Source organism: Dioscorea cayenensis, chromosome 16 (assembly GCF_009730915.1).
Source record: "Dioscorea cayenensis subsp. rotundata cultivar TDr96_F1 chromosome 16, TDr96_F1_v2_PseudoChromosome.rev07_lg8_w22 25.fasta, whole genome shotgun sequence".
Lineage (NCBI taxonomy): Eukaryota > Viridiplantae > Streptophyta > Magnoliopsida > Dioscoreales > Dioscoreaceae > Dioscorea > Dioscorea cayenensis.
In genome coordinates this window covers 5,535,558-5,550,944 of record NC_052486.1, presented here as the reverse complement: position 1 = coordinate 5,550,944, position 15,387 = coordinate 5,535,558, and the positions used below count along the sequence as shown (strand labels likewise).

Genomic DNA, 15,387 nt, shown 5'->3' with positions numbered 1-15,387 from the left:
TATTCATCCCCTTGGTCATTTTTCAATCTAGAGGGACAAGGGATTCTTGGCTTGAAAGGTGGGGATGCCAACTCCTTCTCTTTGCTTGCTTCTTTCTTAACCTCTATAGCCTCGGGTGCGTGTTCATTGGGCTTCTCACTTAGAAGCTTACCCTCAACCTCATGACCACTTCTCAAAGTGATAGCCTTCACATGCTCTTTAGGGTTGGTTTCGGTGTTACTCGGTAAGCTTCCTTGTGGCTTTTCCGATAAGGACTTCACAATCTGCCCTACTTTATTTTCAAGATTATTCAAAGAGGTGGTGTGGTTGTGAAGTGTAGCCTCAACTGATTGGAATCTTATATCAGATGATTGTACAAACATAGTTAAGGCCTTCTCCAAATCATTCATTCGGGTCTTCAAACCTGAAACTCTGTTTTCCATGTTTGGGGCTTGCTGTTGTTGTTAGAAACCCGATGGCCCCATGGCCTTTTTGTGTACCTTTGGTTGCTCGATGAGAAATTGAAATGACTCTTCCAACCCAGATTGTAGGGTGTTGTTTGTATGGGTTTCCTTGATTCCTCATAGCATTAACTATAAAATCGACATTCTCAATCGAAGATACATCACCAATATAGAGCAGGCAATCGGAGAGAGCATGTCCTCCACCACACCTGGTGCAAGTAGTCACGGCTGCCACTCTATTCGAAGTTACTGCATCTATCTCATGAAGGTCGGCCACCTTTTTCTTCTCCCTAGCATTCCATTGGTAGTTGTTTAACCCCATTTCTTCAATTAGTTGACGGGCTCACCGGGGGTCTTGCTACCTAAGGTACATGCTCGCTACCTCATCTAAGAGTTGCCTTCTACTCGAATTTAAACCGTTGTAATAAGTTTGAACAATCATCCACCCGGAATCCATGTTGCAGGCAATTTCTCAAGAGCTCCTTGAACTTTTCCCATGTCTCAAATAGAGACTACAATTCCAATTGTACAAAGGATGAGATCACATTCCTAAGCTTTACAGATTTTTTGGGAGGGAAATAACGGCCAATTAAAGCTTTTACCATCTCTTCCCATGTGGTAATTGATGCTCCAGGTAATGAGTGGAGCCACTGCTTCGCTCTCCCTTTCTAGGAAAATGGAAAGGCTCTCAACTTGATGGTATCATCCGTTACCCCATTTATCTTAAGCATGTCATACACCTCGATAAAGTTTTCTATATAACTGTTTGGATCCTTATCGGCCAAACCATTAAACTATGCAGATTGCTACAAAATGAGGATGAATGCCGGCTTCAGCTCGAAGTTCTGAGCTGTAATCGGGGGACGCACAATGCTTGATTATGTCCCCAATACTAAAGGTCTGGCATAATCGAATAATGTCCGCTGCTGCTTATTCTGTTTTGCCATATTTTCATATTCTTCTACTTCCAAATCAGCTAGATTAGATTGTTCTTGTATAGGTTCTTTCCCTTTTCTTCTAAGTGCACGTTCAAGGTTGGGACCTCCTTCAATCAATATCAAAGGGTTCCCTCGGGTCATAACCTGGAGCTGCACCAAAAGAAAGAAAACAAAATCACAATGATGATAGAAAAGAAGATATGAAATAGAATGAATGAATATATAAGAAAACAAAGTGCACAGTATCTCTAAACGCCTACTCCCGCAACGGCGCCAAAAAAACTTAACATGACCGACTATGCGTAGTATCTGAAAGTACACGGGAGTCAAAGTAATAATACCCCGTGAGAGGGTACTCCAATTCATAGGGAAATAGTGCTTAGAACCACAAAAGATTGCTATTTAACTAGAATGAAAAATATGTTGAAAAGTGATGTGAAAACAAACTCAATGCAAACGAAAATAAGAAAAGATAAAGGAGGCGCAAGTAAAAGATAGGGGAGGCAATCGATGATAAATGGGGTTCCAGGATATTGTTCTGCCTAGGACAATCGTTTCAAGTGCAAAACCCCCTATTATGTTTTCTAACTAATGCATTAATGAGTCATGGAGATCCTTTAATATATGATCCCAAATCTAAAGTCAACCATGCCTAACTCTATATATGTCTCGGAGGAGAAATTGAATAACCTCTCAACCTCGTACTCATATAGAATTGCAATGAGTTCTAGTGATTCCAAGTGATAAACCCTATTCCTATGTATAGACCTAACCTTTTGGTCCAGGTGGAAGGTCCCTAACCACAATTAATCCCTAGGTGCTAAAATCACTTCAACGCTTCACTCTGTTACACTCGCAACTAAACCCCGACGGAAGGTCGTCCCTTAGCCCATTCACTCTACTATGGCCACAAAGAACTCTTGGAATGTGGAGGTAGAATAGATCAGACCGGATGGGAAAGGGGATGCTCCGCTACCTCTCGACTCACCCTCTCAACCCTCTCCAATCTAGCTTTGTCTAACTCTCATGGTGTGTCACTCACTCACAAGAGTTACCAACAAGAACTCTCAAGCCTAGTGTCACTCTAGGGGACTATTTAAACAATTAAGCCTACAAGATTGGAACTCACAATAAACATCAATTAATTGAAAGCATAATAAAGAGATTCAATGAAATGAATACATCCTAAGGTTCACAAATAACCAAGTACCCACTAGGGGTTTAGTTCTCCATGGAGCAAAATACAATCGATAATGAAATCAAAAGTAAAGAGATGCAATCCATGAATGAAAGCCACCTTGTGTTCATGTCGAAGGTCTTGTGGATCGGCCGCGTCTTCTTCAAATGTCCCCTCGTCAAACCTAGGGCACACCTCGCCGGATCGGTGCCAACGAAAGCTCTTCTAATAGCTCTCTTTCGAAGGAAAAACGCGGTGTCGAAGGCTGTCAAACCTCTCTAAAGCCTTGCCAAAGCCTCTCCAAACCCTAGCCGCTGGTGCATCCAAAGATAGAGAAAGGTGGAAGAAAAGATAGGGGAAAATATGGAGAAAAGAATGCTGAAATCGGGGTTGGAATCGGCTTTTAAAGGGCTGGAATCGGGAATCCACATACCCATGTGCGTGCCCCTGTGGATTTTTCACACGGGCGTGTGGAATTTCCACACGACCGTGTGGATTCTCTGTTTTCATGTTTTCTCCGCCAGCTGTAAATAGTGCTACTGTAGTATTTTTCCCTACAATGTTTTCTCCAATACCCTGCTACAGTACCGGCCTGAAATACTCCCGAATCCATACTTTCATCGAAGTAACGCAAACGGGCACACATTTACGTCGTGGATCGCCTTGCTTCTATATGCACAAGTCAGAATGCTTGAATGTGACTGCCCTTGTGCCCCTCCAAATAGTTGTGCTAACTCGAGTACGAGGAGAATGTCACACATTCCTGCATCTGGATCCCGACCTATGTCTTCGAGTTTGAACCTTAGCAAGATTTCCTCCAAATTAGTGCATTACGATCCACATGGGCTTCTTTCTTTCATAATCGGCCTCACAATCCTACCTGCATGAAAGTAACATAAATACACCCATATTAGCGTTAAAACCCGAGAAAAGTAATGCTTAACACAAGGAAAGAACACTTCGTATTCTTATCGCACAAGCACTTATCAGACAACATATCTACCATTTGCAAAAAACAATCATTGAATTAAAATACAAATAAATGTAGATTCTCAAACACAATAATAGCTGGAAAAATAAATTAATGTTGAAACTTAGAAAATTAAAGATTTTTTTATGAAGTTGTATTAAATGATTATATAAAAAATAGATATGAGAAGACAAGTATTAATAAAGATACAAATATATTTAACAACTACATAATTACATGATTAAATAGTGTGTTTCTGCTAAGCACAGTCTATCCCTTGAGCCCTCAATATATCAACATGACAATATTTGATTTCATCAACTTAGCAATGACCAGCATGACAATATATTATCTACCTGCTTTTGATTAATAACTTTTTATAATAGAGAGTATATTTACTAAAAAAATTTTTAAAAGCTTTTTATACTTTTATGTTTATTTGATATTATTTTAGATACTTTGATTACATCAACATTTTTAAAGGCCTTGATTTCATCATACATTTTATAGGTCAATTTTGGATTATAGTTGCTGAAAATAGAAGAAGAATATGCAATACTCTTGGCTGCTTATATTGTTGCTCTACATTTTAATAACCTACTTTCTATAATTAGTTAAATGTTAGAGTACAACCACTTCAGACTAAAAAATAGAAAGCAAAAAATGAAACAAAAGAAAAAAGAAAAAAAATAAGTTACACTTATGAGAGATATCTCATTAGGTAAGTCAATTTTAGAGGAATGGTGTTTATTTTGGATTTTGCTTGTATTTAGAAAATTAGGATGAATAGAGTAGCCTTTTACAAGTTATGTGATATGCTTAAAAAAAGTTATTTATATAAATGTTTCTAATGTAATATTTTTTAATTTGAACTAGTTAATATACTAATAAATGTGTTTCATGTTAAACTTCATAAATATTTAGGTGTTTTAAATGTGACTTACATTAAGGTCAATGCCCCGGATGTGGAAAAGCGTAGATACATGACAGGAAAGAAGAAATTTCCACTAATGTTCTAGGTGTGTGTTCACAAGTTTTGCAATTTATATACATATTTCCTGTTTATGAAGGTTCTACAGCAGATTCTAGGATATTGTAAAATGCAATTTCAAGGCCAAATAGATTAAAAGTTCCTCAAGGTAATAATATCATATGTTCTCAAACTAGTAAAACATTAGTATAATATTTATCTCTTCATGTTTTTACTACATCTGTGATGCTGGTTATACAAATGAAGAGGGACTCCTACTTCCATATAGAGACCAACATTACCATTTAAATAAGTGGAGACATAACAAACTTCCTCGATCACAAGAAGAATTGTTCAATTATAAAAACTCAAGTGTGCACAATATCATTGAAAGGTGTTTTGGAATTTTAAAAATGAGATGTGGACTTTTAAAACATATTGCCGAATTATAAGTGCATGTGCATTATTACACAATCATATTTGGAGGGAGATGGCTGTTGATCCACTAGAAGCAGAATTGGATGAGTCATATATGGATTTTGACCTTATGTTAGATGCACAAAGTATCCAGTACATTGAGGGCTAAAATGCATGGATAGCTTTTTAGAGATAACTTGGCTCAAGAAATGTGGAGCTAATGGCAAGATTCTATGAATCAAGCAACTGGAGATTAAGCTTTTATTTACTTATTACTTTTCAAGGGCAACTGTTAGCCTATATTTAATGTGTTTTTAGAAAATTTATGTTATTTTGGACAATGGGGAAACCAACTTTCTTATGACAAATCCAACCAGATTTATATAAAGAGTGTGCTAGCTGGAGTCATATATTAGTTCACTTAGCTTTTGTTTTTTTTTTCTTTGTAATGTGGGTAAGTTTCATTTGTGGACTTTTGAAAACTAGATTGTCTGGACTTTGTTTTACTTTTGATTTTGGATTATAATTTTCTAACAATACAATGAACAATATTTCCTATGACTGTTATTTATTTAAGATGTGGCATCATTGTTATTACAACATTTATTTAAGGTATAGTTTTATTTTACTTCATTGTTATTTAAGGGAAAAATTGAGAATAAACAGAATTCATACCAAAGAAAGGAATTCACTTTGCATATATTTCAATTACAATATTCATTAAACATAACAAACATTGCATTCTTACTTTGTAGAGAAAACAAATGCAAGGAAAGACTTTGTAGGGAAAGTCTTTCCCTACAAAGCATGAAAGGGGCTCTAAATTGTCAACCCATCCCCAACCTCAACCCTGTCCCCAAAACCAAGTATAGGGGAAAACTTTTTCCTCATCCCCCTTCTTGCGAGGATTACCAAGGTTTAGGGATTCCCCATTGCCATTTTTTTAATCATGTATTTGTTGCCTTTTATTATATAAATATATCAAATATATTATCTTTTAATAATATATTTTATTTAATATAAATATTTTTTTAACTTTTAAAAATAGATAAATAAAGTTTGCTTTTTAAAAAAGTAATGCTATTTAGGCCTAACATATAGGCCTAATGACGTGGATGCAAAGTTGGCATCCACATTATCATCCACATCACCCTTTATTTCATAAACTTCAAATTCAAACCATAAATGCCTAAACTCTAAAAATACTAAAACATTATAAAACCTTATCTTAAACCTTAAAATCTTTAATCCAAATACCAACAAACCTTGTACCCAAATTCGAAAAACCTAAACCATAAATACTAAATCCTAAGCCCTAAACGTTTACATTGTTTGTGGTTTTACTTGTTGGATATTTGAAATATTTGATTGTTGGATGTTTAACATGTTTTAGAAGATTACTACAGGTGTAATGAATAGTTTCACTAAAATAGCATTTTAATATAATATAATTGTTATTTTTCAGTTTTGATATTAGGAATTGCATTTAATTGTAAACTTGGCAACCAATGTTAGCAAATAAATTTGCCACCATTTTATTGAATCATAATTAGCAACCAAAAAGTAGTTTCTAAACAACGACCAATTCTGCAACAAGAAGTTACAACATTAGCAACTTATATTAGCAACTTAATTAGGAATTATGTTAGTAACTATAAGTTAGCCACTAAAAATCAATTATAAAATAGCTACTGATAAGTTCTTGAGTAAACATATTTCTTTAAGTGTTTTACATGCATTGAGCATCATTTTTTATCATGTTTTATACCTCATAAATTGTATTTGGTGTTCCTTTGTGCAAATAGGGTTGTGAAGGCCTTGAGAGAAGAAAATGAAGCAAAGATAGGTCATGAGGCACAATTTTTGGGGAGTCTTTTTATGCAACATAAAGATCAAGACACAAATGAAGTTCATACACATGAGTGTGTGTGACAAATTCCAAGAGAATTCAAGTTAGATTGTTAGTCGGAAGGACACAAAGGCAGTCACATTCCGATGTCCCGACTTGTGTGAAGACATCAAGAGCCTTCCCAATGACGATTAGATGACCAGAAGCCTCATAAACTACCACACAAATGTGTGCCCGTCCATGTGGCCTTAAGAGAAGAAGAGTTTTGGAGCCTAGTTCATGCTAAGTACTGTAGCAAATAACATAGAAAATCACTGTAGTATAACACTATTCATGTAACCGGGTAAAATCTTCACCCAATCGTGTGGGCAATTCTACAGCCCACATGGGTGCGTGGAGGCTCACTACTGTCAGCGAGGATGTAGTTGACAACCCGATTTCGAGGGTATAAATAGCCGATTTGCCCTATTCTTTTGAATATCTTTTGTGTGGCTCTTGAGATATGAGACGGCTAGGGTTTGGAGAGGGAGATCTTTGTGTCTTAGGGAGACATTTCTTCACCAACTTTCATTGATTCCTCCTCCGTCATAGCATCAAGAAAGACATTGACGAACCTAGCTTTGTAGTGGATTTCATCAAGGCCATCAATTTAGATATTTGTGGGTGGGGGGAGTGGGATTAATGGCTTTTATATACTTTCATTCATTGATGGTTTGTTTTGTATATTGTTTCATGGAGAGCTAAACCCCTAGAGGGTATTTGGGCTTGTGAACCCAAGGATTCTAATTTTGTGTGAATTTGCTTTATCTTTCTATTTAATCCGAGTTTAGTTGAGTTTCAATCTTGTTTTCCTAATGCTTGCTTGCCTTATTGATTTTATGGTTGTTTGGTTTGCATGATTTGTTCACCTAGGTGAGAGAGAGAGGTCTCCATTAGGGTTAGAACCTCAAAATTGAAGAGGGTTGAGAGGGTGAGTCATAAGATAGTGGAGTGCTCCCTTTCCCCTCCGATTAGTGTATTCTATCTCCATATTCCCTAAACTCTAAGCAACCATATGTTGTGTGAGGTGTCGAGACTAAGAGATTTCTCCACCGGGGCCTTAAAGGGGGTTAGGGACCTTTCACCTAGAAGTAGGGTTAGGTCTATTCTTAGAATCAGATATACACTTTGGAATCCCTAGAGTCTATTGTTGTCATATGTGGTGTGAGGTGTTGAGACTCAGAGATTTCTCCACCATGACCTCGTAGGGTACCAGTATTGGTGATCTAGATGCAGGATCCGATTATCTTTGGATTTTCACTACTTAACCTACTTATTTTAGAAACACTTTGCACACCAAGTACCTAATACCTGAATCCTAGGGGAAGTATTGCCCGAATACCCCACTTTTACTAATTGAGATCTCCCTCTATTTTACGTTGCATGTTCGTCTTTGCTATTCATTTATTCACACACTAGATCATCACATCATTCCATTGATCATTAAGCTAGATAGTAGAGAAGCAGTTAGTACTAGTAACCATATTCTTAGTGGATTCGATTACCCGACCTGTTGGGTACTTTATTACTTTGACACCCATGTACTTACAGTACACACACATAAATAGGTGTGTCAACTATCGATTTAACAACTAGAAATAGTTATAATGTACCAACCAAATAACTACTTAAATAAAGTTGGTAAAACACATCGTACTAGCGACTGATATGCTATCAACTGATTAGCGAAAAAATAGTAATTAAAATAAGTTGCAGCACGTATTGGTTAGCTATCAATTTATAGTGTCTGGGACAGAAAATGATGGTAGCAACTCTTTGTGACTGAATATGCAATCGGTTGCTAACATATTTACTCCCATGGTTTGAGCCACCAATGATTACGACCATCAATTTAGACACTAAATTAATTTAGCCACTGAATATAATACATTAGCTACTAAAAATATCAGTTGCAAAAGCCTTGTTTCTAGTAGTGAACGCTAATAGTAAAGCGCAAACGAGGGTTTATGATTTATAATTTAGGTTTTAGGGAGGGGTTTTTTGTTTCACATTTATGATTAAGGATTTACATGACAAAAAGAAATTAATTCTTTTTAGAAAAAGATTAAAGTGGAAGAATGAAGTTGATCTTGACATGGATGCCAACTTTGGATCCACATCATTAGGTATATCCATTAGGCTAATCTATTAGGGACAAAAATATCATTACTCATTTTAAAATGGATGGGATTCACTCTCTAAGCTCATCACTAAATCTCACAATCCTTAACCCAAGTTTTATTTTCTTCTAGAAATATTTCTACCAATGATTTTAAAATTAAAGTAGCATTTTATTTATTTATTTATTTATGTAGTAATGTTTATTTAATCATCATCAACTTGATGGTTAAATAAATATAGGTAGTGTTTCATTAAATGTAGTTGTAAACGTAGTAGATTTCTTCCAGAGTCAAATTTAATGTTTCGTTAGATGTATTTGGAGTAGTGGATTACAAAATTTTGTGTTTGGTTAGAGAGATTTGTAAATCTAGATTTGAAAAACTTATGTTTGGTTTAATGTATTTAGAAGTTATAGCTCCATCTGATGATGTTACCCTTACACTAGATAATTATTAAGCATTGTTAAATATAAAATACCGCATTAGATTTTGTTAGTTATGAGAAATAATTATGTATGTATTTAATTAACTTAATATATGATTATTTTTTGTTTCATTAAATTATACAAATGTCCAATAAATAATTATATTAAATATTAAATATTCCACTAATATTGATTTTGTAAATTACGTATTTGGATATATGTTAATGAATTAAGATTTAATTAATTAATTAATTAATATTTTATGAATTTTGTAATTGATGAGTGCATTTTATATAGATATTTTAATAAATCTTATTGCATGAATTCCTTGTTTTTTTGCATTCATTTCTTATAAATAGATGCTACGTGGGGTATACTTGTTAAATAATGCAGATAATCAGGTCTTAGGTGGAAAAGAACGAAATGAGATGAATTTCGGTGTGAAACAGAGTTGGAATGCACCATTTAGAGCAAGCACGGTCGGGAAGCATGACACACCCCTTGTGTGTGTGCACCTCAAGTGCACAGGTCGTCAAAGTAATAAAATACCCCGGTGAGTGGGTAGTCAAATCCACAGGGAATAGATGTTCAGAAACAAGAAGCATTGCTATTTAGCTAGAGTGAAATACCAATTTGTGATTTGATTCAAAATATTAATGCAAATAAAAGTAAAAGAGAAAAGAGAAAGCAAGTGGAATAAAGAGAGGTAATTGATGGTAAAATGGGGTACTCGGGCAATGGTCACCCTAGGACTATTGTTCCAAGTGCAAAACTAGCATATACAAAATCATAGATGAAATAAAAAACAAGTGCAAGAAATCCATAGAGATAACTCCCTTGCCGTCTGTGTCAATGTTCTTCAAGAGCTGCCTCGTCTTCTCCAAAGACTCCTTCGTCCAGCCTAGGGCACACCTTGCCGAATCAAAGCCATCGGAACCTCCCCCAATAACTTTCCTCTGATGAAAATCAATGTGGAATGCCCTAGGAATGCTCCAAAATCCAAGCAAAAATTTCTCCAAACCTGAGCCGCGCTCTCTCCGAAAGATAGGCAAAAGATAGGAAGAAGATCCCCAAAATAAAATCTCACAATGGTATTTAAAGGGTTGAAATCGGGGCATCCATCATGCACTGTGGAAATTCCACAGTGTGTGTGAATTTCGAGCTTCTTATTTTCTCACGCTATGAGCAAGATATCGCTACATTAAATTGCTTTACTGACAGAACTACTACGATACTTTTTGCCAAAGTACTCCCGAATTCATTCTCTTCATCGAGGCCGTAAGATTGGACACATATCAATGTGGTAGATCACGTTGCATCTCCTCTTTTAAAAGCACATTGACAAAGCTCTTGACAAAATTACACAAGTTGGAACATATGAGTGTGATTGCCTTTGTGCCTGATAAGTGTTTGAGTAGACATATTTTTTTCTATATGTTTTTACATACATTGAGCATCAATTTTACCATGGTTTATGTCTCATATTGTGTATTTGGTGTTCTTTTATGCATATAGGTTGTGAATGCCTTAAAAAGTAAAAAGGAAGCAAAGATAGACTATAAAGACACAATGTTGGAAGTTATTGTTCAATTCAAGGACCAAGACACGAGAGGAGTTCATAAACATTGAGATGTGTGCCAACTTCCAAGAAGATTCAAGTTAATTCACTAGTTGGAAGGGCACAAAGGTAGGCACATCTTCATGTTCTTTCTCTTTGTGAAGATTTCAAGACCTCTCAAAGATATGTCGACGAAAAAAAGTTCTATAGCCTACCACATGGACGTGTGCCTGGACATGTGGCCTCAAGAGAAATGTGTTCGGTTCACGTTTTGTGAAAAGTACTGTAGCACCCCCATGTGGGTTATGAGAATATGAGGGGTCACTTTTCATTATCTTCATCACTTACACTTTTCATGTCCCACTTCTCCATCTTCAAGAATCCGAACTTTTGAGCACAAAACTAAGTTTCTTCAACTCATTAGAGATTTAAAAGTGTTTTGCCGGCATTTGCATTAAGTTTCCTTCACCAATTTGTGCCGGTAAGCTTCATCTTCTCCCATTTTCTCCATGCTCTTATTTTGCCAATCCATGAATTTTTATTGGTTTATAAGTGTTGTTTTTTTCATGGAAAAATTTTGTAGAAACACTTTAGAATGCATGGATCAAAAAAATTTTTGAAGCGTTGGAGCCCAATCATGGCTTCTTGGCCATGGTTGGGCGCCCATGCGGGCGCGTGGGCTGGCAAGCCGCTACGCGTGCGTCCCACGCGGGCGCGCGCCGAGCATCCACGCGACCACGCTGGCTAGGCCACGCGGTCGCATGGCCTTGCCGCCGTGCCAGCCGCGAGCCCATGCGCCCAACCCACGAGCCCGCGTGGGGTCGACCCGACCATGCGGACTGGCACCACGCGCTCGGTGGCATCCCCGGCCGAGACCACAAGCGGCCACACGGGCCCGTGGCTTCCCCACACGCCCGCGTGGGCTGGAAAAGTACCCAATAAGGCCAGAAAAGTTCTTGGCTTGCCCTCCACGCCCGCGTGGAGCCCTATACTCATCAAATTCATGCTTAACTGACTTCTTTTGAAGCTTTATTTGCAGGTATGACACCAAGGACCGAAAAACTTGTTCCGAAATGCTTTGATTTCATACGGTTAACCTTGGATAAGAACATTCTTTTGGCACACCGGCAATACCAGAAGACGACGTCGATGCTTGAGGCGTCCCACTCATGATTCATTAGTTTCCTTTACTTATGTTTTCATTTTTTTTAGTTTATTTTTTCTTTATTTTATCTTTTAGACTTTAGTTAACTTTGTGTTTTTTTTTTGTTTGTGCGAGTTTGTGCTTCATGTGTTTACTTATAAGAACTCGTACATCTTTTCTATTTTGTTGAGCTTCACTGAACCCCATGTCTATGTGCAGATGGCCTTGAGAGTGATGTTGATGGTGTTTTAGTCGTAGACACGATCATGTGCTGTTGTCACATGGTCGTGTGAGCTTTTCAACCCGATGAACACAACAAGCCCATGAGTTAGACTTAACCAAATGATTAATTAGTTGTTCAGGGGAGTATTGTTTTAATTGCATTCCCACACACATTATGCTTCCATTGTTATTATTTTTATTGTGCTTGCATGCGTACATTGAGGACAATGTACATCTTAAGTGTGGGGGAGGGTTCACCTTATACATGACTTTTACTTGTGGTTTCATGAGCATGCTCTTGTTGCCAATGAAGGTTCACCTTAGGGTTAAGAGTTTATTTCTTAGTTTTTTTGGAGGTTATAAACATGGATTTTTATCATGCTCTAGTTTTTCATCCAATTTTTATTGAATATTTTTTTGTCCGATTGCTCTTTGTGCACTTTTTCTCACTCATTAGACCTATGAAGACTCTAGTTCATTATGTTTGGGACTTTAGTGTGCTAGTTTTTAGTTGAAAAAAAAAATAATCAGAGGAAAATCAAAAAAAAATTTGAAAAAAAAAATAATTGGAAATTGTTTGTTGTTTGTACATAGGTGTTGGAAAGAGCTACCACCCATGATGTATGTAGCTACTCTCATAAGTCGGATACTTGTTATGCCCTAATGAGAGAAAGAGCTATCTCATGGGATGTGTGAAAGCTACCATCCTTGGTAGAAAGAGCTACCACCTCGAAAGTGTGAAAGCCACTTAGGAGGCATCTTGGGAAAGTGCTACCTTAGAGGTTGTGTGAAGCTACTACCTATTCTTTTTGTTTATAAATAAGTCCCATGTTAATAAGAACTTGGTAGCGGACATAGTGTTGAAATGAGTTGAGTTTTTCACACACACACGCATTCCGATTTTATCACATTCATTTTTAATTGGATTGTTTGTTGTAGCAATTTCGCTGCAGCAGTACTGTAGCAAATTGCTGTTCACGCGCCCGCGTGGAAATTCCTGCAACCCACGCGGCCGTGTGGAAAATCCACACGGGCGCATGAGGGCACGTGACAGGCGCGGTTTTGGGCTTTAAATAGGCCGTTTGCCCTATTTTTGAGGGACTTTTGGTGAGGGTTTTCGTGAGCACTTGGAAGGCAAGGCGGCTAGGGTTTTGGAAGAGGTCTTTGGCGATATTGGGGGGCGTCCATCACCAACTTTGATCGATCTTCTCTTCGTCATAGCATATAAGGAGCCTTCGGCAACCTAGCTTCGGAGAAGGATCCTTCAAGACGTTGGGCGATCCATCAAGGCCATCATCACGAATTTAAGGGGCTTTTACTTCATGGTTTTGATTGCTTTTCATTGTAATAATCATTGTTTTGTAGTTTGCTCCATGGAGGGCTAAACCTTAGTAGGTATTTGGGCATGTGAACCCTAGGATCTATGTTTTTGTAAAGATTTGCTTTATGTTTCTATTAATCCGAGTTGATTTGAGTTTTAATCTTGTATTCTCATTGCTTGCTTGTTTAATTAATCCTTGTGGTTGATTGGATTTGCATGATTTGTTACTTTGATGTGAGAGAGGTCTCCATTAGAGTTAGAACTTCAAGGTTAAAGAGGGTTGAGAGGGTGAGTCATGAGATAGTGGAGTGTCCCCTCTCCCTTCCGATTGAGTGTTTTCTATCTCCGTATTCCCTAAACTCTATGCAACCATATTTGGTGTGAGGCGTGAGATTGAGAGATTTCTCCGCCATGACCTTGTAGGGGGTTAGAGGTCCTTCGCGGGAATTAGGGTTGGATCTATCTTTACCAATCGGTTTCACTCTTAGGTGTCCCTAGAGCGATTGCGGTCATATGGGGTGTGAGTTGTTGAGATTGAGCGATTTTTTTCCACGGGACCTTATGACGGGACTAGTACCGGTGGCTTGGAAGTAAGGGCTGGTTGTTCTTGGACTACCTCGACTCGTTAGACTCGGTTTAGAAGCATTTAGTGAATCGTGAGCTTCATGTTAGATCCTAGGGGGAGCATTGCCCGGGTACCTCATCTTTGTTGATTGAGATCTCCTTTACTTGTTTTCTTGCTCGTTTGCTTGCTTGTTAATTCTCTTGCAATTAGTTCATTTCATCATATCCATTGATTTCGACTAGATAACTAAGAATTGGTTAATACTAATACTTCTATTCCCTATGGATTCGACTACCCACTCACCGGGGTAATTATTACTTCGACACCCGTGCACTTGCGGTTTACACGCATATTCGGACGTGTCAGTGCCCCTCCACTTTTTATATTCACTTGCATATTTTGGAGGTTAGCACACACCCATTTGTCTATGATCTCAACTTGTGCCTTGATCATTGCTCGATACAAGAGATTCCTCAAAAATTGTGTCTATGATCTATTTTTTTGCTTCTTTTTCTTTTTAAACTTGTCTCCACAACCTTAAATACACAAAAACAAATGTACACAAATGAGCCATAAAAACTCGATAAAAGTGATGCTTAATGTAAGAAAAGTATACTTAGTAATACTCATACACAAGCACATATCAAAGCACGCCAATGCTTTAGACCATGCACATTTCAGGACTTAAAGAAATTCAGCCCAATTGAGGAAGCACAGCCATTCTTAGAAGCACAGTTAGCAAGCACGGGAGTGCTTACACCAGTGTACTTCACTGGAATGTGAGCAAATTGAAGAGCATAATTTCACTAGTCCTAGCACCATCGTGCTTTGGAAGCACGGGGGTGCTTACGCTCGTGCATTTTATTGGGATTTTCACTAAGAAAAGAGCTCAGCTCCATGGCTCATAGCATGGTCAGCTCCATTTTATTAGGTTACAATCGTACCGAGAAAAACATTTTAAGACACACCGAGTTAAGCATGGTCAAGAGCACTACCTTTTTTGCATCAGGAATGGTATTTTTAATCCCTAAAGTTAGGGTTTTGAGAGGGATTTCTTCCTCTTTCTTGGAAACAAAAAGGTGAGGGAAGATCTTAGCACAATTCAGGGCTGGATCTGGGTGGAGAGATCGTCAAGAAAACAGGGGAATGCTGGCAATATCATCATAGATCGCTCTCCGACGAGGATTCTTAACACAACCCTTACGTGTGTGTACAGCAAGTGCATAGAT

General features: G+C 37.6%; 1 non-coding gene across 1 annotated transcript; it reads left to right on the top strand.

Moving 5' to 3' along the window:
- Positions 1-893: 893 nt before the first annotated feature.
- On the top strand, positions 894-1,000 carry LOC120279746. Its single transcript, XR_005542049.1, has one exon. It is a non-coding gene; the product is annotated as a small nucleolar RNA R71 (small nucleolar RNA).
- The last annotated feature ends 14,387 nt before the right edge of the window (positions 1,001-15,387 follow it).